The 26,730-nt window shown below is 36.4% G+C and overlaps 1 protein-coding gene across 3 annotated transcripts in view; it reads left to right on the top strand.

Annotated features, from left to right (window-relative positions):
* The window catches only part of SOCS6 (suppressor of cytokine signaling 6), a 70,956-nt gene that overhangs the window by 6,736 nt on the left and 37,490 nt on the right, over positions 1 to 26,730 (top strand). The gene's annotated exons all lie outside the window — the stretch shown is intronic.

Below are 26,730 nucleotides of genomic sequence, written 5' to 3'. Positions count from 1 at the left end.
AGTATAGAATGTCTCTTGTGTGTGGTGAGGGAAGGCAACCTATCACTATAGTCCCCTAAGAGAATACTACAGTGAAGTTACATAAGAGAGTATGGACAAAGGTAGGGGTAAAATTCAGTTCTTTGGCTGAAGCATTTTAATGACAAGCTAAAAGGATATACTGCCTTTTTAGGAAGACTTCCATGAATACAGTTTCATTCATTCAGTAAGCATTGTTATAAGCACTTGCCATGGGCTAGTGCTGAGGATACAAATATAAAAGAGAAACAGCTCTTTTAAAGAGCTTATATTTTATGGGGGTAGGGGGTGGGAATGTTTAAAAAAAAAGTTGAGTCATGGTCACAGAGACTAGTCCTCAGAGATCCCCTCTTATCCATGAATTCTTAACCTGACATTCCATGAACTTACTTAATTAAAAAAAAAATTTTGATAAATGCAATTCAATATAATGGGTTTCCTTTGTAATTTTACATATTTTGTGCCTTTAAAAACATTACTTCTGAGAAAGGATCCATAAACTTCCAGATTGCCAAAGGGTTCCATGTTACAAAACAAATTAAGAAGTCCTGTTTTAGTCCATCCCCATCATTTTACAAAAGAAAATGAGTCCTAGAGAAGGGAAACCACCTGTTTAACTTAAATAGTGAATTTGTAGTAGAGGCAGGCTTAGAAGCCAATCTTTAGAATCCAGCCTTAGAACTCCTACCTTAGAACTCCCTGATTCCTAGTGTTTTCTCTACTATACTGCAATCCCTCTGCACTTATATTCTATTTTTTATTAATAATTTAATTAATTCATTAAAAAACATTTTAGTGTCTCCTGTTTGAAGAACACTTTGTCAGCTGTTTAGATTATTGAATCACAGCTTTAGAGCTGGAATGGATTGTAGATATCACCTAGTCCCCTTATTTTACATTTTAATTCTAGTAGTTGTGAGGAAGTGCAATATACTGGACTAATAATCCACCTTGAAGTGAAGACTTGGGTTCAAGTCCTACTTTTGACACATGAGCTTTGTGAGTTTGAGCAAGTCACTTAGTTTCTTGTTTTTGTACATAATTTAAGGGCTTAAATTTCAGAACAGTTGCAGATCTGCATTAGTAGGAGTTTCCTCAGGAGGAATTACCTAAAGAAGTAGTTGTCAAAGATTGGTCCTGAAACCCTGGGAGTCCCTAAAATTCTTTCAGGGGGTCCATGAGGTTGAAACTATCTTTGCCTATTAAAAAACTAAGATGTTTAATTTCTAAGGTTAAATATTAATCTTTATTAGTTTTGGGGAGAGGGTTCCTCAGTTTTTAAGAGTAGAAAGGGGTTCTGAGACCAAAAAGTTTGAAGCTGCCCTAAAGGAATGAAATTACAGGTCCAAACTACTAACCCTTAGCTGTCTGGAAAATTCATTTTCCATGGTTTTATTCTAAGAAACTTTTTTCTTTCTAATTCCTAAAGTTGTACATGTAGTTATGGTGTAATGTGCTATCAGACTACTGTAATAAAATGCTGTACAACTTCAGCATTGGGAAAGAATTTGTACACTTCCTTTAGAAGGAAAACATAATAATACTTAGAAGTTCTTGCATAATTTCCCCTTTTTATTTTTATTTTTAGTTTCCTTAACAGAGTTTTCACTCTAGGAATTCCCTGCACTGTTCAGACTATCCTTCCTAACACTTACCCCACCCCTCTGATTTATTTTTCTTAAGGCAAATTAAAGTAAGAAAGTTAACCTAAGCAACTTTGTTTTGCCTAATTCACAAGTACTGAAGACACTTCTTCCATATATCTCTGTGTATGTGGGCACACATGTGCACATGTGTATACTAGCACATAATTCTATAGGAGAATTTTGTTTTAGACCAGAAAGAATTTTATAAGATTATCTTATTTGTTAATCTGCCCCTCCTACTGACACCCCTCCCCCAAGTTTAGCCAAAAAAAAAAAAAAAAGCTTGAAAATAAAATTTAATACAGAGCTGCATAGTCTGAAAAAACAAATTTCCACATTGTTCATGGCCAAGTATATATGTCTCTTTGTATGTTGTATTTTTTTTTTTGCGGGGCAATGGGGGTTAAGTGACTTGCCCAGGGTCACACAGCTAGTAAGTGTCAAGTGTCTGAGGCTGGATTTGAACTCAGGAACTCCCGAATCCAGGGCCGGTGCTTTATCCACTGTGCCACCTAGCCGCCCCCTGTATGTTGTATTTTAAGTTCATCACTTCTCTATTAGACAGTGTTTCATTCTCATTCTTTTGAGAATTATCATTGTCAATCAGGGTTCTTAAGTCTTTTGCTTTTTTCTATACCATAATTATTGTGTAAATTATTTTCCTGGTATTGCTTACTTTGCTTTGCATCAATTCACAAGTCTTCCCAATTTTCTCTTAAACTGCCTATTTCATTATTTATTATGCTACAATAATATTTTCCCCTAGTTTGCAGTTTTGGCTACAATGAAAAGAGATGCTAGAAATACTACATTTTTGTACACATAGATCCTTTTCCTTTTTTTTTTTTTTTTGTTTGGGTGATAGGCCTAGTAGTGGTATAGCTGGATCAAAGAATATGAACATCATAGTTAATTTTTAGATATAGTTTCAGATCTCTTTCTAGAATGACTCTACCATTTCATAGCTCCACCATGACTGCATTGCTGTAACATGTTTTCTTAGAATCCCCTCAAAATTTGTAACTTTCATCTTTTGTCTTTGGCAATCTGATAGGTGTGAGGTAGAACCTCAAAGTTGTTTTAATTTCCATTTCTCTAGTAGTGATTTAGTACATTTTTTCATATGATTTTTGATAGCTTAGATTACTTCCTTTGAAAATTGTCTTTATCCCTTAGCCATTTATATTTTGGGAAATGGGGTGAGACTGAGGCACAGAGAGATTAAGTGATTTTTTTTTAAGGTCACACAACTAGCTGGGGATTGATCCAAAACTAAATTTGGATCTCTTGACTTTTAGTTGATTGCTTTTCCCTAGGTGTTTTCCTCCTTTGAATGGATGAATGAGTAAGTGAATTAAAAAGCATTTATAGAGTATTTTTTAAGGTTTATAAATGTTTTACATGTCATCTTATTTGATTCTGACAACAGTCATGTAAAGTAGGTGCTATTATTGTCCCCATTTTATATATGAGGGAACTGAGACTGAGAGGTTAAGTGATTTGCCTACGAACACACAACTAGCAGGTATCTGAGTTGGGATTTGAGCTCAGGTCTTCCTTATTCCAAATTCAACATGCTAGCCACTACACCACTTAGCTCCCTCATATTAAATGCTTATTGTGTGCCAAACATTGTGCTAAGCCCTGAGGATATAAATAGAAAAAGAAAACAGTCTCTACTCCAAGGAGCTTACATTCTAATTAGAGTTGTTGTACATATAAGAGAGTTCATCATCAGGACAAATGGAAGGCCTCCAGAGGTCCTAAGGATAGATATAAAGGGCAAATGGTAAGGAATTCTTAAGATGCATTGAGGTGCCTGCCTTACAGGAGCAGTAAGATGGTGGCCCAAGGGTTAGTGTGGAGAGGGGATTCTCTGGTTCCTCCAACCCGGATGGATGGAATTTATTACTTAAGTGGACCTGTCATCTTATCGGTATGTGTACTCCCTCTAGTGGTGAAGATCATATGTAACCCATGGAGCCTTATATTGCATGATTTTTGTCCCTGCCTTTTTTGTAGTTCTATTGATTCTTTTAATATTTTGTGACAGACTTCAACACTTAGGCAACCCTTGATTCTCTCTCTCTGTCTCTCTGTCTCTGTCTCTGTCTCTCTCTCTCTTTTTTTTTGTGGGGCAATGAGGGTTAAGTGATTTGCCCAGAGTCACATAGCTAGTAAGTGTCAAGTATCTGAGGCCAGGTTTGAACTCAGGTCCTCCTGAATCCAGGGCTGGTGCTTTATCCACTGCACCACCTAGCTGCCCCGATTCTCACTACATGATCAGATCACCTACTTTTGCAGGTCTTATGTGTCCTTAGTGATGTTTCTTAAACTATTTCTTTAGTTTATGAAGAACATGATTTGTGTCAAATATTCATAAAACTATTGGAAATTGTTGTGGTTATAATAGTACCTAGTATTTATATAAATACTTCAAGGTTTTCAAAGTGCCTTTCAGGGGGGTGGCTAGGTGGCGCAGTGGATTAAGCACCGACCCTGGATTTAGGAGTACCTGAGTTCAAATTCGGCCTCAGACACTTGACACTTACTAGCTGTGTGACCCTGGGCAAGTCGCTTAACCCCCCCATTGCCCCGCAAAAACAAACAAACAAACAAAGTGCCTTTCAAATATTATATCATTTTTATCCTTACAACAACCCTGAGAGGTAGGTATTAATATTATTCCTACATTACAGATGAAAAACCAAGATATCACATCGCACAGAGTGTTTAAGTGACTTTTCCAGAGTCTCACAGCTAGTAAATGGCTGAGACTGAATTTGAACTCAGGACTTTCTGACTCTAATTTCAACAATCCATTTTGCCACCAAGCTTTCTACTGATTATTATTATGTGATATTGTAAAAATATCACAGATAAATCTTTTTGTTACTCTAAATGTAGAAAAGCAGTCCAGCAGTTAAATTATCTGATATATCCAGTCTTAAATAAATGACGATAACTATAATGAAAGTAACCAGAAGATAAATAGGGCTAAAGAATAGAACCTATAGCCCCACTCATAATAAAAGTTGGTTTTATTTATTATTGTTATTTTTATTGTTATTCAGGTTCAGAAGACTTAACAGTTCTTTGACTAGTACAGATATACTTTCATTTACCGGTGCCAGAAAATAAGGAACTGATTAATTTGACCCCTAAGTGTGTAGCAATTTATTATTGCCGTATTTATCACTTATTAAATACAGTGTATTTGGAACATAACAATAGTCATGGATTTTACTTTTTAAAATAAAAACCTAACAATTCATAAATTTCAATTGTATACCCACAATTTACAGAAAGAATTGCAATCATTTTAGCTCTTTCAGATATCACCTTAGAAAACATAACTTTAGACTTAAGGTCTTAGAATTCTTTTGGTTAAGTTTCCCAGCCAATCTAAGAATTGTATTAACAGTATTCTTGATTAGTAGACATAACCCTTCTCATTGAGTATTTTGATAGGACCTCCCTGCCTAACTAACACTGCCTAACAAAGCAGTCAACCCCTTCCATTTTGAGCAGAATTAACAGAAAGTTTTTCTTTTATACAGAAATCTATGTTATAACTTTCTTCCAAGCAACTAACTAATTGGCACAGTGGTATAGGGGCCAAATTTTAATTGGAGAGTGTTAGTTAGGCGGCTCTCCGCAATATTGGGGCAAGGAATGAGATTAACAACTTCTTTCAAAAACAGAACAGGGTTTATTAACAAGAACAAACTTAAAAACACAGGTAAGATAAGTAGATTTAAGGGAAAGGAAAAAAAAAGGAATGGAGGAAGGGAAACAATACAACCTGAATCACACCACCGTTCAGGGCTCAGCCGAACACATGGCCGCATCCTGTCTTCTTCCAGCTCCTCGCCAGAATGGCGAAACTCCTCCCTTCTCCTTCCCAGCAGACCCCAGGCTGTCTACACACAGCCCCAAGCTAATAGGCTGGCAGCCCTGACTACCCTCACTGGGCTTCCAATCATAATTTTGCCAGGCCCATGTACGAGTCGGCAGGTGGTGATAACATGAGGTGCCAGTGCCATGGTGACGGCTACAACCAGTTAGTGGAGCACTGCGCCGTTGCAGAGGCAGTGCACATGCCGGGGTTTTTAAAATTTCAGCCAAAAGACTGGGTCTTAAAAACCTCAAATCACAATTAATTCTTTACAGTGGATAGAGTGCTGGACCTGGAGTTAGGAAGATAAGTCAAAAAAAGTTTAAAAGCGGTGTGTATTTGACTCTGGGAAAGTCACTTAATCCTGCTTGCCTCAGTTTTCTCATCTGTAAAATGAGCTAGAGAAGGAATGGCAAACTATTCCAGTATCTTTGTCAAAAAAACACCAAATAGGGTCATGAAGAGTTGAACACAACTGAAACAACAGCCCAATGAAAACTTCCTTGCATTGCAGCTAGTTGATAGGATCATTCATAGATTTAGAGCTGGAAGGGTCCTTTCAGGCAGGCCCTCAAGTTGAGGCAGGTACATAATTTTAAACATTAGAGAATTGAGGCACAGAGAGATGAAGTAATTTGACAAGGATCACAGACAGTAAGCATCTGAGGTAGGATTTAGTTCTAGGGTTTGCTGACTGGGCAAGTCCTGTGCCCTATCCACTTTGTTCTTGTGCACCCTTGGGGTTATTTGGAAATTTTTAAGGGAATCAGCAAATAGACTCAAGACACTAGCTTTAGCAAAACTGTATTCTACAAAATAAATCTTCAAAAATTAACTGAATTTCAAAAAAAAATTTACTGCATTTTTATATACTACTACTACTACTACTACTAAACTAGGCAGTAATAGAAAGGGAAATCCTATTCCAAATAATTACAAAATACATAAAGTATTTCAGGATCCATTAACCAAAGCACACAAAAGAACTGTATAGATTGAAGTACAATATGCTTCTTAAACAAAGAACAATTTAAATAGCTGAAGGAATATTCAGTGCTCATGGCTAGGCCATGCCAATATAATAACGATAATGTTACTAAAATTAATTTATGCATTTAATGCTATCCAATCAAATTGTGAAAGGAATACTATATAGAACTAGATAAAATTTAAAAAAAATTTGGAAAATTGTTATGTCTACTAATCAAGATCTAGACTATCAAGGGAAATGATGAAAAGATGTAGGGAAGAAGGATAGCTCTTTCTCACTAAAAACTATATTATGAGGCAGAACCAAGATGGCAGAGGAAAGGCAGTGGACTCACATGAACTCTCCCCAAAACCTTTCCAGATACCTTTAAATAATGCTGTAAGACAATTCCTGGAGCAGCAAAACCCATAAAACGATAAGGTGAAATAATTTTCAGGCTAAAAAAACCTTAGAAGGTCAGCAGGAAAGGTCTGTCCCACGTGCATGAGAGTGGAGCACAGTAGGCCGAGCAAGCCTTGGGAACCACTACATCAGCAGTGGTAGTAATTGCTTCTGGAACACAGCTCACAGAGATTATGGGGTTGAACAACTGGCCAGAAGGAGATTACAGAGATCGCTTTGCTAGCACTGAGGCAGGACTCTGTTGTTTTGCCCATACTCGGATTCAGGTGGCAGTCTTGGGTGGCAATCCAAGAGCTTGCAGCCACAGTAGAGCAGGAAGCTCTGCATAGTTCTAGGGAAGAAAAGTAGGCTTGTGGTTGTTTGCAGACCAGAACACAGCACTCTCTCTAAATCATACTACCTTGGAAGAACTAAAAACTTACAAATCTCTAGAAGTGTTTCTGAAAAGAGCTGCACAAACCACTTGAAACTTGGGACACCTTCTACCTTGGAAGCAGAGCCCCACTTTAACAAAGAGTTAAAAGTCAAGAAATAGTTTGGGAAAATGAGAAAACAGCAGAAAAAATTTCTGACCTTAGAAAGTTACTATGGCGACAAGGAATATCAAAATATACCCTCAGAAGAAGATAACAAAGTCAAAGCTCCTACATTCAAAGCTTCCAAGAAAAATATGACTTGGTCTCAGGCCATGGAAGGGCTCAAAAAGGACTTTGAAAATAAAGAGAGATAGAGGAAAAATGGGGAAACTGTAATATAAGGCAGCAGTAATGAAAATCATGTTTTTAGTTAAAAGACAGATAAGAGATGGGTATGGAGGGGAGATAGCATTTCTTGACTTCAAACTATATTATAAAGCCACCATAACCATTCAGTATTAGTTAAAAAATAGAGAGATCAGTGGGACAAATGAGACAAGGGAGAATCAGAAACAATGTAACTCAATAACCTAATGTTTGATAAATCAGAAAACAGAAATTACTTAGGAAAATATCATCTATTCGAGAAAAACTGGAAAGCAGTCTGGTAAAAATTAGGCATAGACCAACACCAAACACCATATTCCACAATAAATTTCAAATGGGTACATAACGTTAATATTAAAGATTATTCTGTTAAAAAATTAGAAGAGGAACAGATAACATATACCTTTCACACCTGTCAGTCAGAAATGTATTCTTTTTGCCAAGTCAGGAATAGAGGCATTCATAATTTTATCTCATTTCTCTGATAAGTGTTTGGTATTTAAGATACATAAACAACACATATATGTATGTGTGTGTGTATATACATTTATGTATGTGATCAATAGCCATACCCTAATAGATCAGTGGTCAAAAGATATGAACAAACAATTCTCCAAAGAAAGATTAAAAAGTATTAAGAACCACATGAGAGAATGCTGCAAAAATCATTATTAATAAGAGAAATTAAAATTAATCCAATTAATCTTATATCCTGTAAATTGGCAAAAATGACAAAAAAATTATAGTAGTCAATGTTGGAAGAGTTGTGCAAAGGTATACTTGGTACATTTTGGTGAAGCTGTGATTTAGGAAAACCATTTTGGAAAGCAATTTGGAATTCTGCAAATAACATGAATAAAATATCCATACTATTTGACACTACAATTACCTTATGGGGCTTAACCCAAGGAATTCATAGAACAGAAGGAAGTCCCGGATATGCACCAAAACAGTAATTGCAGCACATTTTGTGATAGCAAAGAATTAGAAAGAGAGTAAATGCCTATTGATTGGGTAATGGCTAAACAAATTCTAGGACTTGAATATAATAGTGGAATATTAAGAAATGATGAATTTGATGAATTCAGAGAAATAGGGAAAAGTATGAGACACATAGTGGGAGGTCCATAGGCAATGTACATTGCATGTTTTTAGACTTTTCAATATATCGATTGGTAGTGCTGGGTTTGTTTGGGTTTTTTAATCTTTTTCTTTTTTGTCTTCTAAAAATACTATTTGCTATTTGGGATACCTCTCTTGCAGAGAGGGGGAAAGTTTCTGGGGAAACTTACGATGAAGTAAAAAACAAAAGACCAATAAGAATGTATTAAAAAAAGTAGTGGTGAGGTTTAACAAGTGATATCTTTTTGGAGTCTGAAGACTTGGATTCAAATTTTGGTTTTACAACTTTATGGCCATGCAATCTTGGGCAGGTGATTTAAACTTGGGAGCCTCTGTTTCTTTCTCTTTAAAATAGGGACAATAATACATGCCCTGTTCTATGTCATAAGGTATCCAATATGTGAGAGAACTTAATGTGAAGAACTACATAAATGTCAGCTTTTATTATTTTAGAGGCAAATTGCTCTAGATTTTTTACTTTAAAGTGTAAACTATAGTTAAAAGTTAAGAATTTTGTTTTAATGTTTAACTTGATAGGGACTCTAGGTTGCTCAGTTTCCAAGGTATGACCCTCTATAAAAATGTGGGGAGAAGTCCAACTTTGTTTATGAGAGTGTTTAGTAAACTGTTTCTATTATTATAGGACTTCCCTCTCCTTCAAATTATCTAATTTATCTCTATTCTTCACCTTGTCTTATAGCCATTTCATTAACTTGCTGCTATACTGTAAGTAGGCAAGAACATAAATTGTCATAAGTTTTAATATTTTCTCCATCTTAAATAGCAGCTTTTTCATTGTTTCCTTTTCTCTATCCATACCATTCTTTAATACTCCAAGTGAGCTGTGATCTCGTCAATTCTTGAGTTCCTTCCAAAGATGCAGATACTGTGATACAAAGATACTGTGTTCAAGTTCTTGCTCACTTTTTTCACATATTGCAAGAGAATCACTGTAATGCTTTAGCTTTTTGTCTGTCATTCCACTTACTTTCTACTTTGTCATCTCTTCCTGGCTCCTTGAATTGTTTTTCTTTTGTAAAGAATTAATTGTTATTTGAGGTTTTTATGCCTCGGTGCACACTGGCCTGGGGCTCCGCAAACCACACGGTGCTCCGCCCACTGGTTGTAGCCATTGCCAGGGCTCTGGCACCTCATGTCATCACCACTCACTGACGCCTACATGAGCCTGGCAAAATTATGATTGGAAGCCTAGTGAGGGCAGTCATGTGACTGTCATAGCGGCCATCCCATTGGCTGGGGCTGTGTGGGGTGTTTCTAGGTTTGAGGGAGGAGAATTGGGCATTCTAGATCCACCTGAGGCCTAGCACAATTATTAGATGTCTTTGCACCACGAGATGTGGTATGGTAACCTTTCCATAACATTTTCAGGTGTCATCATGGACACATAACTAAATTTGGCCTTGATCCAGACATATAGTGGTAAAAAGTGTTAGTAATGTCATAACCATCTCAATTTTGTATTGCGTATGGATGTAAGTATCCTTCAAAGGGGGGACTCCAATATGCTGTATATATATCAAGTTTAAACTTGTTTTGTATATCTTGAAGAACTTTCATTGTTTAATTTGAACATTTTTGGACAATGCTATGCTAAAGATTAATGAAAATCCAGCAGTTCCAGAGACAACCAGAATCCAAAGACAGCTAGAATCCAGACCGGAGTCCAGTTCCGCTGATGACATCTCAACCCTCCTTCGAAGACAAGATTTTAAGGACTTTAAATGGACATTTTTGTTTTTCCTTCTGTTACTATATATATCATCTGTAATATGTATTTTCCCTTTCCTATATTGTTATTAGTATATTGTTTGTTAGCATTGGTTATGATATTCTGTTATTTTAAAAATTTTATTTATTGTTTATTTATTGTTCCATCAAGGAAACACCCCGTGTTTCTTGACGAAACAAAGGGGGGGAGTGTAAAGAATTAATTGTTATTTGAGGTTTTTATGCCTCAGCTTGCACTGGCCTGGGGCTCTGCAAACCACACGGTGCCCCACCCAGTGGTTGTAGCCGTTGCCAGGGCTCTGGCACCTCACATCATCACCACTCGCCAATGCTTACATGGGCCTGGCAAAATTATAATGATTGGAAGCCTAGTGAGGGCAGTCATGTGACTGTCAGAGCGACCATCCCATTGGCTGGGGCTGTGTGGGGTGTTTCTAGGTTTGGGGGAGGAGAATTGGGCATTCTGGGTGGAAGCTGGAAAGCAACAGGCGTTCTGCGTATTTTCAGCTGATTCCTGGGCGGTGGTATTTTTTCAGTTATTATAATTAACCTTTCCCCATCTTATTTCCTTTCCCTTGATCCTACTGATCCTGTTTGTGGTTTTTGTTTTTTTTTTTAAGTTCGTTCTTGTTAAAATAAATCTTGGGGCAGCTAGGTGGCACAGTGGATAGAGCACTGGCCCTGGATTCAGGAGTACCTGAGTTCAAATCCGGCCTCAGACACTTAACACTTACTAGCTGTGTGACCCTGGGCAAGTCACTTAACCCCAATTGTCTCACCAATCAATCAATCAATCAATAAACAAACAAACATAAAATATTTAAAAAGGGGGGGGGCAGCTAGATGGCACAGTGGTTAAAGTGCTGGCCCTGGATTCAGGAGTACCTGAGTTCAAATCCGGCCTCAGACACTTAACACTTACTAGCTGTGTGACCCTGGGCAAGTCACTTAACCCCCATTGCCCCGCAAAAAAACAAAATAATAAAATAAAATAAATCTTGTTCTGTTTAGAGGGAGGCTGCCGGTCTCCTTCCTTGCCCCCCAATATTGTGGCGAGCTGCTTAGCTAGCACTCCCCAATTAAAAATTAGTCCCCACACTTTAAACCATGTATAACACTCTTTAGTATACTGGTATATCTTATTAAAGCACACCTGCTGTAATAAAAACCTTGTTTCACAAGACAAATAAATTAGAGGATGATAATTCCACTTATAAGTGGACTTTTCACAGTATTCTTTTAACTTTCTAGTCATCTTTATAGGAATACTTATATTGTGAGACTAGGTCTAACTCTGTCAGTATTCAGTGGATCTGTGATTTATCAGTGGGTATCCTCTCTAGTAATTTATATCATATACAACTCTATCCTATGGGACTCTCATCTATGTCCTCACATAAATTTGCCATAGAGAATCTCCCCGGGGAGATTATTGCTCTGGGTATGTGATCAGCCCATCTTTTTTTATTATGTGTTTTGGGGTTGAAACTTTTTATAGCTGGCTTGGCATCTGAAAGCTTTTATCTGCCTATCTGAAAGCTATTTGCTATCCGTAAGCTTTTAGCTGCCTAAGCCAGTCTGTGAACTGACTGGCTGCAGCTTCCAATCTGTAAGGGCTTACCCCTTCCCCAACTGTTTCTCCCAGACCAACAAGAAACGAAATTTAAAAGTCTCCTTTCAATAAAAGCAAAAAACAGGGTTTATTGCTAAGAATAAACTTAAAGATAAGGACAAAGAAAAGTAGGCCATATGACCTGTCTGCGTTTAATTTTCTTGCCTGCTGCCGTGAAATCTCCTCCTTTGTCTCTTGCCCCCTCTGCTCCCTTCCTTCTACCAACCCTCCAACTGCTTTACATCTCGTCCTTAAAATACCCTTCTCTCCCAGGAAGCCCAGGGCTGAGCACCCACACTCCCCAAGCTAATTCACTGGCACCCCCAGGGGAAGTCCCCAAGGCTGGCTAGGGCATGGAGCCTCCATGCAGGCATGCCTGAGGCTTGTGTGCCCCGGGGTGGAGGGAGCTGGGCAGGATGCGCCTGAAGTTTTCTAATTTTAGCCAAAGATGGGGGGTCCCCAAATCAACTCTTACAGGGTGGAATCCTTTATTTCACTTCTCCAGATTACTTCCTTGTTTTTAATATGCTATTGTCCTTGCCAAACATGTGCCTTTTCATTGCCTTAAATTTGAAGTCTTTGAAGGTTGTAGTTTTGTATGACTAAGTTATATGACATTTCTGGAAGAGTACCATGAAGAATATTATTTGTTTCAAGGAGAAGACTGGAGTCACAAAAATTTTTTTGCAAATTTCACAAGGCAAAATTCCATTTCTTGGTTTCTTTTGGAAGAGGTATAACATTATAGAAACCCTTTGAAAATCTCATATAAAGTTTGCCTCCCTTAAATTCAGCGTTCAGGTCTGAATTCTTAATATTCTTCAATTACAAACTGTTAGAGTTGGATGGGACCTTTGAAATCATATATCTCATTTTTATGGAAGAAGAAACAAAGGCTCAAGAAAAAAAAATAAATTATTTGCCCAGCTTCACACAGGTAATTGTGAAACTAGAACTCAAAATTTCTAACTCTTAGTCAATTGCTTTTTCCTCCTGTATTGTGCTCCTTTTATAATATTTTCCTGTTATCAAACATTTTTACTCCTAGAATGTTTGGAGGGTTCTACTGCCATATTTTTAAGCACATTTTGTAGACCATCCAGCAAAATTTAAAGACCGTTTAACTTTATCACCTTTATTTAGTTTCATTATCCTTCCTTTATCTCAGCTAATTATTTATATTTTATAAATTTACGGTTCTTTAGAGTCCCCTCCTCAGTGGGGAGGACAATTTCTCCTCCTGTTGGAAGTACCTTTAATGAAAAGACTACTCAATTACCATCTTAAATCCCAATGGATGTTTTTTTGTTTTTTTGGTTTTTTTTTTTGCAGGGCAATGGGGGTTAAGTGACTTGTCCAGGGCCACACAGCTAGTAAGTGTCAAGTGTCTGAGGCTGGATTTGAACTCAGATACTCCTGAATCCAGGGCGGGTGCTTTATCCACTGCACCACCTCGCCGCCCCTCCAATGGATGGTTTTAACCAGATGTAAGATATAGAAATAGGACAGCAGGACTTATTTCTGAAAAGTGTTGTCCTTCACTAATCTGGATTGAGAATCAAGAAAATATACATAGTGAAGAACTTCTGTTTGTTAGTCACTTACAGTATGACCTTTTTTGGAGGGAATAAGGAAAAGAAAAATAATTTTCTAGAAGGACATTCATGTTGAAATGTAAATACAAAAATAAATTTACAAGTCAAGTACAAATAATTTTTAGATTATGTTACTACTCTTGTAATGGAAAGAACATTGGATTTCTTTTTTTTTTTTCAGGGTTTTTATAAGGTGAGCCTGTTGTAAAGAATATGTTTGTTCACACATTAGTAATTATGATGGTGATAATACTTATGAACTCACGTCTATTTTGCTAAAGGTTTGAAAGCCAGAGAGCTTTTAGAAACTTGCTGGTCTTTCATTCTAATGAAGTGATTAAGGTTCAAGGGAATACTTGGCTTCACTTTCTTTCCCTAGAAAAGCAAAATATCAGCAGTAATAATAGTAATAAAAACTTAACACTTTACAGTTGCAAAGCATTTTGCATGTATAATTTCATTTTATTCCTACAATTACCATCTGAAATAGGTAATAGTCATCATTATCATTTTACATATAAGAGAAATGAAACACAAAGAAGTTTAAATGATATGCTATAGTCTTAACAGCTAGTAACTCAGTTGGGCCAAGTCTTTTGACTTTATATCCCCTTCACTTAATATGTTAGGGAGGCACAGCCTCTCCACAGAGAGGTTTTATTTTGTTTTGTTTTATTTTATTTGTGAGACTGAGTCTTCCTGTCTTGCCCTGGTTGAAAGAGCACCATCTAGTCACTCTCTAATCTCACTGTTTTGACCTGTACTGTTTCCTACTGTTTCCTCTTGTGAGGGTAAAAATGATATGTAAAGTTCTTCTCAAATCTTAAAAGTGCTGTATAAATGTGAGGTATTATTCTTTTGGTTTCTAGATGTAAAGACCAAATGATCATTTTCTCAGAGAGTCAGTAAGTGCCAGGCACTGTGCAAAGCTCTGGGCAGAAAAAAAAGGCAAAAGACCTTCCCTGGTCTCAGGCATTTCAGTCTAAAGGGGGAAGATAACATATAAACAATTATGTACAAACAGTATATAAACAGGTTAAATAGGAAGTAATCAACAGAGGGAAGGCACTGGAATTAAGAGGGATTGGGAAAGGCTTCCCGTAGAAAGTAGGATCTTATCTGGGACTTTCTAGGGAATCGAGGAAGTAGAGATAAGGCAGGAGAACAGGTATGGGGGATAGCCAGTGAAAATGCCCAGAGTTGGGCAATGGAGTGTCTTATGAGGAATAGCAAGGAGGCCAGTATCACTGGATTGCAGAGTATGTGGGGGAAGAAAGGGGAAGAAATGAGGGAGGTGTAATAAGACTAGAAAGTTAGGGAAATAAGGTTATGAAGGAATTTAAATACCAAACAGAGGATTATATATTTGATTCTGGAGGTGATAAGGAGCTACTGGAATATGTTGAGTGGCACTAGTGGTTGTGGTAACATGGTCAGACTCTAGTTTTAGGATCACTTTGACACCAGACTGGATCACCTGATAAACCTGACTAGAGGATGGAATGAAGTTGGGAGAGCCTTGTGGCAAGCTGACTGACCAGCAAGCTATTTTGGTAGTCCAGGAGGTAGTGGCAGTGTCAAAAGAGAGAAGGGGGTATTTTTTAGGGAGGCAAAATTGACAGGCCTTGTTAACAGATTGTATATGGGAGGGTGAGAGAAAGTGAAGATAATAACTAGGTCGTGTTGTGTTATTTTTAGATAAAGACTTATAGTTACCTTCTTACAGATTTACAATCAGTAATTCATATTTTTATATACTTGGTTCTTTCTGAGTGCATAGGTTTTTTTTGTGTTTGTTTGTTTTTGGTGAGGCAGTTGGGGTGTTAAGTGAGTTGCCCAGTGTCACACAGCTAGTAAGTGTCAAGTGTCTGAGGTCAGATTTGAACTAAGGTCCTCCAGACTCCAGAGCTAGTGCTCTATCCACTGCGCCACAAAGCTGCTCCCATAACTAGGTTATAAACCTGGTTGACTGGCTGTATGGTGGTACTCTCAACATTAATAGAGAAGTTAGAGGGGAATATTTTTGGGGGTAAATATTGAGTTTGGTTTTGGACATGTTGAGTTTAATATGTCTACTAGACATTCACTTTGCGATGTCCAGTAGGCAGTTGTAGATCCAAGACGTGAGTTTGGTACAGAGGTTAGGACTGGATAAGTAGATCTGAGAATCATCAGTTTAGAGGAAATAATTGAATCCATGGGAGCTGATGAGATCACCAAGTAAAATAGAGGAAGAAAAGTATCCAGGACAGTGTTTTGCAGGACACATTTGGTTAGTGGCTAATACCTGGATGAAGATTCAACAAAGGAGACAGAGAAGGAGATGCCAGAAAGGTAGGAGGAGCTGAACCAGGAGAAAGTAGTGTCATGACAACCAAGGGAGAAGAGAAAATGAAGGAAAAGAGGATGATTGGCAGTGTCAAAAGCTGCAGAGAGCTCCAGAAAGATGAGGTTTGAGAAAAATGCATTAGATTGGGCAGTTTAGAGATCATTAAAGATTTTAGAGAGAGAATTTCAGTTGAATGAGGTTGATATTAATTTCTGTTCATATTAGAAATAAATTTACATTAAGGTCTTTAATGTTTCATAGCATTTTCTCATCATCACCATACTTTATTCTCTCAACAACACTGTCAAAATTGAGGCATAAATTAGGTTAAGCGACTTGGCCTAAGGTCCCAAATTACATTGAGTAGAGCTGGAACTAGAATTCATATTCTGTCTCTGGTAAAAGAAAGTTGATATATTTCAGAAATGCTGATTATCTTTACTTTTCAAAGTGAAATGGGTGCTTGACTTACTCCTGTAACATGCATGAATATATTCCATAAAAATTTTTATTCATTTTTTATCTTTTTGATCTACAACTTCTATTATTCTCTACTTGCTTTCTTTATTTCTCCACATCCATACATGCTCTATAACTTACAGGTTTAAAATGTAAAGTGGAGAGAATTAATTCCAAATTTCTCTCCAAAATGATTGGATCTTTTCACAACTCTACCAACGGTGGATTAGCTCCCAACACTAAGCCTAATCTTAACCTTATTATGACTTCTGATTCCCTTGGTATAGGGCTATTCTCCTAGTCAGTCTCCCCTATTTTGGCTTTTCTTGCCTCCATACTCAACCTTGACCCAGTGGACATTCACGTTTAATATTTCATCTTTGACCATCTGACCTGCTGCCATTCTTGACCTACTAGTTGGATGATACAACCCTCTAGTTTCTCTCTTCTTGCTACCTAGCTATGATGTCTCCTCAGTTTAAAAAAAAAAAAAAGACCTTCCTTTTACCTCTAACTACTTCCCAATCACTCTTCTGTCACTGTGATACTTCTCTGATGCCACTATTTCCTCTATTTGTTTCACAGTATTGTGATTTGTATCCCTCCTCCAAGTTTAAGAATAAAACAATTTTTGAGGTTGTCAATCACTTAACAGTTTCTAATTCAGTGGCCTTTTAAAAAGTCTTCCATATATTTGACATCTTTGTAACATTTGTACTCTCTCACTTCCTTCCCACCATATGTTATTCTCCCTTTGTTTGGAGTCGCATTCCTTTGGTTCTCTTCTTCTGACTCCTTTGCTGGCTTCTCATCTTCTTCTGACCTCCAAATGGGGATGTTCTCCCTTTTCTCTCTGTATTCTCTCCTTTGGTAATTTTTCTCACTGATTGATTCAGCTACAACCTGTATGTAGGTAAACTTCCCTAATAGATCTCCTGAGCCCCAGGATTTCTATCTATATCTTTCCCTTTTCATTTTTTTTTCCATATCACTCTTTTCACACAGCATACTTCAGGCAAACTGTATTACTTTCTGTCCCTGAACACTTTTCTGCTTCTTTGCCTGTGTTTACAGTGTTTTCCTAAGACTTATATTCTGCCCTCCCTCTGTAATGAATTAGTACTATTCTTTAAAGCCCAACTCAGATATTCCCTTTAAAAAAACTGATTTCCAATAACCTCCCTCTTTCCTCCTATCTAAACTTTGTGCTTCACAGTGTATAACTTTGTATAACAGTGCTTTGAGGACAATTGGTACTTAATACATGTTTATTGAATGAAAGAAAAAGCACTTAGGAAGTATTTACTATTTGTAAAACATGAGGATAAGCAGTAAGGATACAAAAAGAAAAAGGGGCTGGCCCCGGACCCCCCCTCCCCCACCTTGAGAATGGGGGAGAAATACAGATAGTATAACAAACATGAAATAACTGAACTAAACTAATATGCTGGAGCAGAAAGATAATGCAGTGGATAGAGTACTGGGCTTGGAGTCAGGAAGACTGAGTCAAATCTGGCCTCATACACTTACTTAGCTGGGCAAGTCACTTAACCCTGTTAGCCTCAGTTCCTCATCTGTAAAATGAGCTGAAGAAAGGAAATGGCAAACCACTCCAATATCTTTGCCAAGAAAACCCATAACGGGACTATGAAGAGTCAGACAGGACTGAAAAACAACTGAACAACTGGTGAAAAGACCAAGTATGTTATTATTTTCAGAAGAAACTGGTGAATTCTGGTTTGCTATAGAGGTATTACTTGAATTAAATTTAGAAATCAGTTCCTGACTCTTGTGCTCAAGCCATATTACACATTTTTCTTCTTGCTTTTTAATGAAAAAAATTCACAAACTGAATATCATGACTTTATATCTACTAAGAAAAAGTATCATTATTAAAGTTTATCTAAAAAACTAAAGTGGGCATGACATTTTCTTTTTTGTTATCAAATATTTTCACATTTGGGTAATGAAATGTAGAATTAGATCTGGTACTTGATATGATTCTAACAGAACTCTGAAACTTATATGAAGTATCCTACAAGTCTTAGTGCAATATATGTAATTACTGATACTACTGAAAGAAGTGTTGGGATATTAAGATGTCCCTTCAATAGCTGATTTGAATGACATTATTCCAAGTGACCAAAAGGGGTAAGAACTCTCCCCAAGGGAGGGGCCAGTTTCTTAAATCTTTGCCATTAGGATCTAGCTAGAACAGTGCCTTTCATATAATAGTCATTAAACAAATAACTATTTAATTAAACAACCATTAAATGCAAGGACCTGAGATACAGAAATGAAAAATGCACAATCCTTGATATTAAGGGAGATAGATTTTGCTTTGTTATAGATAGAGGAGTAAGAGGAATTCATTTGAAGTATGAGTTAGAAAGGAACCAAATTGTGAAGGACCTTAAATGTCAATTGAAAAAGTTGTATCTTATTTGGCAGTTAGTGGAAAGCCACTGAAGATTTCTGGTACTAAATTTTTCATACCTGTACATTAAGAATATTTGATAGTGAGCAATGTGAAGGCCAAATTGAAGAGGTGAGAGACTATTAAGAGGGAGAAGTTAGGAGGCTATTATTATAGTCATAGTGAATAGTAGTGAATGAGCACCTGAACTGGAGCATTATCAGTGGAAGTAGAAAAGAGAGGGACAGTCTATGAAGGTACAATAGATGAAAGATGAAAGGTATAAACTGTTTCAGTCTTTGTGCTAAGACCTGTGGTTGCACAGCAATATTGTACAATATTATACAATGATAACTGTGAATAAATTAGCTATACTCGGCAATACAATGATCCAAGACAATTCTGAAGGACTTATGATGAAAAATGCTACCTATCTCCAGAGAAAGAAAGAATTGAGTTTGAATGCAGAGTGAAGCCTACTTTTTTTTTTTTTTTTTGGTGAGGCAATTGGGGTTAAGTGACTTGCCCAGGGTCACACAGCTAGTAAGTATTAAGCATCTGAGGCCGGATTTGAACTCAGGCATTCCTGAATCCAGGGCTGGTGCCTTATCCACTGCGCCATCTAGCTGCCCCTGAAGCCTACTTTAAAAAAAAAAAAACATGTTATTTTTCCAGGAGGTTTTGTTTGTTTGTTTGTTTTGGTCTGCATTTTCCTTTGCAACATGGCTAATGTAGAAATGTTTTGTATGACTACACATGTATAATCTACTTCAAATTGCTTGCCTTCTCAAGGAAGAAATAGGGGAGGGTGTAAGAATTTGGGACTCAAAATATTTTTAAAATGCAAAAAAATTTGTTTACATGTAATTGAGAAAAAATAAAATAAAATAATTTTTAAAAGACCTGTGATTATAGATATAAGCAAATTATTTTCGCCAAGGAGTTTATATTCTAATAGGGGAAGACAACACATAAAGGGGAGCCAGAGTTGGAAGCAGGTCAGAGTTCAAGTTGCAGTGGGTTGGAGGAGGAGGCTGGTCAGATTACAAATAAAATGGTTTGGAAAAGGTTGGAAATGGCTTTTGTGACAGGGAGATTGGATCTGCCACCCACAGAAATATGAAGTTAGTTCTGAATGAAGGAAAATGTTAAGTTCAGTTTGAGGTGTGTTTTATTTAGAATTCGAAATGACCAGAATGCAGTTGCAAATGTGAATGGGAGGAGAGAGCTGTGAAAAGCTGTATAGAGTGGTAGTAATCACATGGAGTCTGTGATTATGAAGACTTGAATGTGGTTCTCTTTTAAACTTGGGGAGGTTTTATGTTTTAGACACTAAAATAATCTTAGGCTAGTGTAGTGTGGAACAAAGATTGAAAACAGGGTTTTTTTCAGCTTTGGAAAATTGTCCCTTTTCAGTTAGTCACAAGAAAAAGGAGTTTTGATCTTAGCCAAATTCCACATGTATTCTGGGACATACATTAAAAGCATCATACTATTAAAAGTGATTAGTAATGACTTTGAGATTACAGTTGGACTTTGGAGTATATTGCAAGCATAAATCAAGATGTTGTACAGAGATATGTCAAGAAATCTTAAGAATGATTATTCATATTATCTTTGGTTGGGTTCGGCAAAACCAAGAAAAGGAATAACCTGTGGTTTAGTATTTGACTGTGTATATGACTGAAGATGTGAAAGTATCTGGATGAAAAGTATTATAAAGTCTACTATTTTCATACTACTAAAGTCTGCATATTTGCAGAATTGAAAGGTAGCCCAGTAACCATTTGCAAAGGAATGCATAAATACATGTGTCCAAGATGATTTCTCTGAAGGAATACTCATTTTCCACCACAATATAATGATAAATGAGGAGAAACCCTATATTGTAGTACTTATCTTGAAACAAACAAACAAAAAATGGATAGAAGACTGGCCTTGGAGTCTTGAAGATATGATTTCAAATTCTGTCTCTATGACATATTAGGTATGTGATCATGTGGGCAAATCTCTTAAACTCTCTGGGCCCTAGATAACTTTCTAAAACTGTAAGTGACAGATAAACTATTGATCTATATTCCTGGAAGGTATTTTCATTTTGTTTTGTTTTTGGCAGGGCAATGAGGGTTAAGTGACTTGCCCAGGGTCACACAGCTAGTGTCAGGGTCTGAGGTTGAATTTGAACTCAGGTCCTCCTGAATCCAGGGCCTCTGCTTCATCCGCTGCTCCACCTAGCTGCCCCCTCCTGGAAGGTATTTTCATACATAGTGCCCCACATTGATGAAATCCCAGGTTTCTAACCTCTCTACTCCCTCATATACACATTCCTCATAGAAATGTCCATGTTTATTTTTCAAATATATGTATTATTTTAGTATATTTAGAATAGTTGAATTTTTTTCTATACTCTGTATAGATACACCTTTTAGCAATGGTAAATGTATTCATTTTTCTGTACAAAATTGCATTTATGTAGCATGTTATTTTTTGTAGATAACAGACATTAGGAAGTACTATAGATATTTTAGCATATTTCACATAGCAGATAAATTAATGAGGTAGAACTTAATGAAGCAGTAAGAGTCATTTCAAAAACCACACATAAAAATAAGTCTCCCAACTTTGCAGTCCTACCTGTTATGCAAACCCCTCTTTTTAAAAACATTTATTGAATATTTTCTGTGTATGTGCAAAGTACCATGTAAGGTGATGATCCTTTAAAAGACCAAAAAAAAAAAATGAGGCTTTCCTCAAGGAGCTTATATTCTTTTTTTTTTGGCAGGAGTTTATATTCTACCAGAAACAAAGGACACAATAATAACTGGTTATGGTATCTAGGCTTCTTAGTGGCCTGAAGAGTATTTTTAGCTACTTGGTAGCCAGCATTTCAGATATATCTTCCATACCACAGTGCTCCGGGGTTCAAGACATTCAGCTTCTAGACAACATTTATACCTTGCACCCCTTTTGGATTTCTCTTGCCTAAGCTTCACAACAGCAACAATAAAATAATAATGATAATAATAACAAGAACAGCAATGATGATAATGATGATAACTAGCATTTATATAGTGCTTTAAGATTTAGGAGGTGCTTTATTATCTCATTTTATCCTAATAACAATCATGGGAAGTGGGTACTGTTATTATAATATTATTATTCCCATTTTACAAATGAGAAAACTGAGGCAGACAGAGTGACTGCTTGCCTCCCAGTCACAAAGTTAGTAAATGTCTGAGGCAAGATTTGAGCTTAGGTTTTCCTCATTACAGGTCCAGCATTCAGTCCACACTGACTAGTAACACATATGTTGAATTGAATTCTCAAAAACTAAATACTCAAATTCTATCAAAGTAAGAATTTTTTGGCAATAAAAATGTGTAGATATGCATATATAAAGAGGAAGTAATCTTAAAGTTTCTTTGTTGTGCATATGCCACTTGAACCCTGTGCTTATTATATGGAAGGTACTTACCTACTATAGCTAGTCCTAATTCTACCTCCTGGGCAATATAAATTGTTACCCACACCTGTTATTCTGTAGTTTTATTGTTCTGGTAGTATAGTTATGTTAATTATCTAACCCGGATAATTCCCTTTCCTATGGTATACAACTAGTCCCTAAGCCTTCATTCAGAAGAGTCATGTTTTGTTAGTCCTTGCTCCTTCTGGAAGTCATCATTAAGCTCTTATGTACATGCTTAGGCACCCTGCTAAATTCTGTGAACACAAAGAAAGAGAATAGTCAGTCTCTGCCCTCAAGGAGCTCACTATCTCCAAACCTCATCCCCTTAAAGAAAAGTCTAATTCTATGAAAAGGAGAATGAATGAAGGAGATTGGGGTCTAGAGTAGGATTTATAGTTTAACTAAAAAATTTATTTTCTAGTATGTTTACTTTTCACTGACTTTGTATTACATAAATACAGTGAAGTTTGTTGATATTTTAAAATAAGATCTCTTTCCTTTTTAGGAATAGTAGCTATAAATTAGAGACTTATCATTTTTTTCTTCAGATGTCATGGTTTCAATATAGGAATAAATAAATTAAAATTTCTCTTGAAAAAAATCAAATAAGAAAATTTGTGCTTTGAAGAAGCATTTCCTGTCAATACTAATCAAGATAGTCATTTAAAATATACAGATGAAAACTTTTTTCATTTTAAATAAATGTAAATTCAGACTTTTATAGTTAGAAAATCATTAAAAGTCTTCTGATTACAGTGACATAAGATAGATTGTAATCCCATCAAAAAGGCTATATTTCTAGAAAAGCAAACAGAAATACAATTTAAGAATTTCCAAATAACCTTTGGGGTTTTTTTTTTGTTTTTTGTTTTGTTTTGTTTTGGTTTTGTGGGGCAATGGGAGTTAAGTGACTTGCCCAGGGTCACACAGCTAGTAAGTGTCAAGTGTCTGAGGCCAGATTTGAACTCGGGTACTACTGAATCCAGGGCTGGTGCTTTATCCACTGTGCCACTTAGCTGCCCCCCCAAATAACCTTTTGATGTTCAAAATGAGCATCAAGGAATAAAGTCTATGATGAAAGTCCTAATAGAACACTTTATCATTTCTAATGTTTTGTATTCTAGAAACAGCTCATTTTATTTCTTGATAAACATTTGCTTATTATGTATATGAATTCTGAATCAGAAAGTGAATGTAATTACTCAATAGTTGCTTAATCGGCTGTTGAATTATGAACCTTTATGTATTCTTCTCTAGCTTGATACAGAGTGCATCTGCCTAAGTTGGAGGTAGTGTAACGATTAGAATGACGCCACCTGCTGGAGACTTACTGTAGAAAAGCTCTGCCATGAGGAGAGGGCCTCTGAGGGCAGGATCATGCGGCTTTTTTGGGCATCAGGAAGTGATGTTGGCTTGTGGGAGGAAGGAGGGAGAGGCTGGCACGCTGGTTCATTCTCTTTCCTGAGGACTCTGGTGGAGAAGGGAGCGAGGAATGCTCTCTCCCTTTAATAGATAGATGAATCTAGGCCTTTCTCTCTCTCTTTACCAAATTCTTATTCTCCTTAATAAATGCTTAAAAGTCTAACTCTTGCTAAAGCTTATAATTTATTGGCGACCACTCATTAGATATTTTAGACAGTATAGCTAGAATTTTAGCCCTTACAGAAGAACTAGTTGAACCACAAGATTTGAATTACCAATGTGTAAAGATTGTTGGAGAAATAAATACACTTCAGCCATTTAGGTCATAATGAAGTTTTGTGATGGTGAATTATTATCTACAGGTTTTTTATTAGATTCATCTTTAGTTGTGCATGTAGTACCACTGCAAAAGTTTTCACTTAATCCTGGGGCTTCTTCTAGCCAAAATTGTAAAGCCCTCAAGTTTTTTATTTGTTTTAGATATACTTTTATCCCTCTGTCATTCAGTAACAAATACTTTATTGTACCTATTCTTCATTTGGAATCACCTTCCCCCATTTCCTACCTCACAGGGACTCACTGCTCACTTGCTATCCCATGTCTGCATAGGGATTTACTCTCATTGATTTACAGTAAAGAGCTTTGGATTTTGAATATGGAATCTATTCCGTATTCTGCCCCTTAGTAGTTGTATAACATTGTAGAAATTTGTCCTGATTCTTGTTTGCTGATCTTTTGAAGAAAGTGTTGGACTCTGGACTCTGACTTCTGGGGTTCCTTTTAGATTTTTTTCTTTCTATGAGTCTACCTTATACAGGTCTGTCTTTCCCACTGTTTTATGCCCTGGATCTTTTCTGTCACCATGAAAACTTAATTTGTCTCTTCTTTTCCTCACCCCCTTTTTATTTTTTGCTCCCCCCAAAATTGCCACAAGTTCTCAAACCTTTAAGGTTTTTTTCTTTTTTGTTATGAACTCCTACATGTTTCTATCAAACTAGTTCTTAGCTTTTATTCTATTTGAATAATAAGGTTAACAGTTTATTTCTGTTCCCATGAAAACTCATCTATATATCAGAATCTTAGGTGCTAGAGTTGGAAGGAACTTCAAGAGATCATCTAGTCCAGACTATGCCTTCAGGCAAGTAAGATATGATAGAAAGAGTAAAACCCATTATTAATAGGAAGAAGAGACAATGATTAATTAGTGAAAGTTATTGGAAACTTTCTGAAGGATTATAGTTATCAAAAAGTGAAATGGGGTTGCCTTTGGAGGTAAAACATTCTCCCTTCCCCCTCACATTAGAGATTTTTCAAGTGCAGTCTGGATGACCACTCCACCTGTGTTATAGTGAAGATTCTTTTTGGTTATTGGTTCATTTAGATATTGTGGAGGTCTCTTTCAATTTTGAAATTATTCTGATCTCTGAATAAACACAGAGATGTGGTGGTATGGTCTAATCAATGGATTGAGTGTGAGACTCAGGAATCAGGAAGACTCAGTGTTGAATCCTACCCTGGTCGCTTATTTGTTGAGTGACTGGACAACAAGTCACAACCTCTCAGGGTCTCTGTTTCTTCCTCTCTAAATGAGTTGGACTTGTCCGCTCCAATTCTAAATCTATGATCCTAATATAGAGAGTTCTTTGCACTCAGATTATCCTTACTTTAGTCTTGGTCCACTGTTTTAGGGCCAGGTTCTCTGCTAGGTCTAATTTGATAGAGTTTTAAGATGTTAAAGAGTGATTAATAGGTTCATATATTCCTCTTTCTGTATAATTTATTTGTCTTTAACAGGAGTCTTAATACTAAGGAAAGACTTGAAAGAAGGAATTATTGGTACCTTAGTAAGCCAATAGGCTAGTGAATTTGTGGGGCATGATGTGATTGTCTCTGTTGTTTCTTTGAAGCATAACATACAGGCTGCTTCTTATTGTGTTTGTGGACAATGCCTGCCATGAATACATCTGTGTGTGCACATATACCCACATGTACCAGTTCTTTGTCTAGCAGTAAAATATAATTTCTCCAGCATTGTGAATATGATTGGTTGATTCTTTTTAACTGCATCTTTACCTGCCATATTCCATGGTTGTAATTGCAGTGATTGACATGCTTAAGGCAGTGACTTCTAAACTATATTTAGTAATGCCTCTCCCAAACCCATTTTTTCTTAAACAAACAAAAAAATTGTCACAGGTTCCAATACCTTCTAAAAACTTTCTTTTTCATTATGAACTCCTTACATTTTCCCAGAAACAAATCTATAAAAGTAATTCTTAGCTTCTCTTTTATTTGAATAAAGTTAACAATTTATTTGAATTTTTATGGCAATCAGATTTTAAACAGTGAAAACATAAAATACACAAATAATTATTGACAAGATCCTTGGTAGTTTTTATATTTATAATTTTGAAAATATATTAATATTAATGTGATAAATGGACTTTTGGGGTAGTTTCTCAAAGAGTAGTTGTATGGGTATTACTACTTATAATTATTTTTCAGTATTTTATAATGGTTGCAGCAGAAAACCCCATTTCACACAAATAGTGTTTAAAATGGCAATAAAACTTGTATCACTTTAGCCAACACAGTGAGATTTATTTAGCTTTTAATTTTTGTTTCAACATATCTTTCACAAGGCAAGTCTATTCATTCTTCGTTTGGAATAAGAACAATGTCAATGGCAGATGAGTTCCTTATTCATTAATATTCAGAAATAAATAGGTCTTAAAAAGAAAAGATAATTGCTTCTATAGATTGGTGATTGATAAGCTAGCCTTTACTATTTTTCTATTATATTTTCAGGCTAAGCATTTTAAAAATAGAGATTTTTTAGCATTTGTAGTTCTTTTTTATAAA

Source organism: Dromiciops gliroides, chromosome 1 (genome assembly GCF_019393635.1).
Source record: "Dromiciops gliroides isolate mDroGli1 chromosome 1, mDroGli1.pri, whole genome shotgun sequence".
Classification (NCBI taxonomy): Eukaryota; Metazoa; Chordata; class Mammalia; order Microbiotheria; family Microbiotheriidae; genus Dromiciops; species Dromiciops gliroides.
This window is presented reverse-complemented; position numbering and strand designations above follow the sequence as displayed.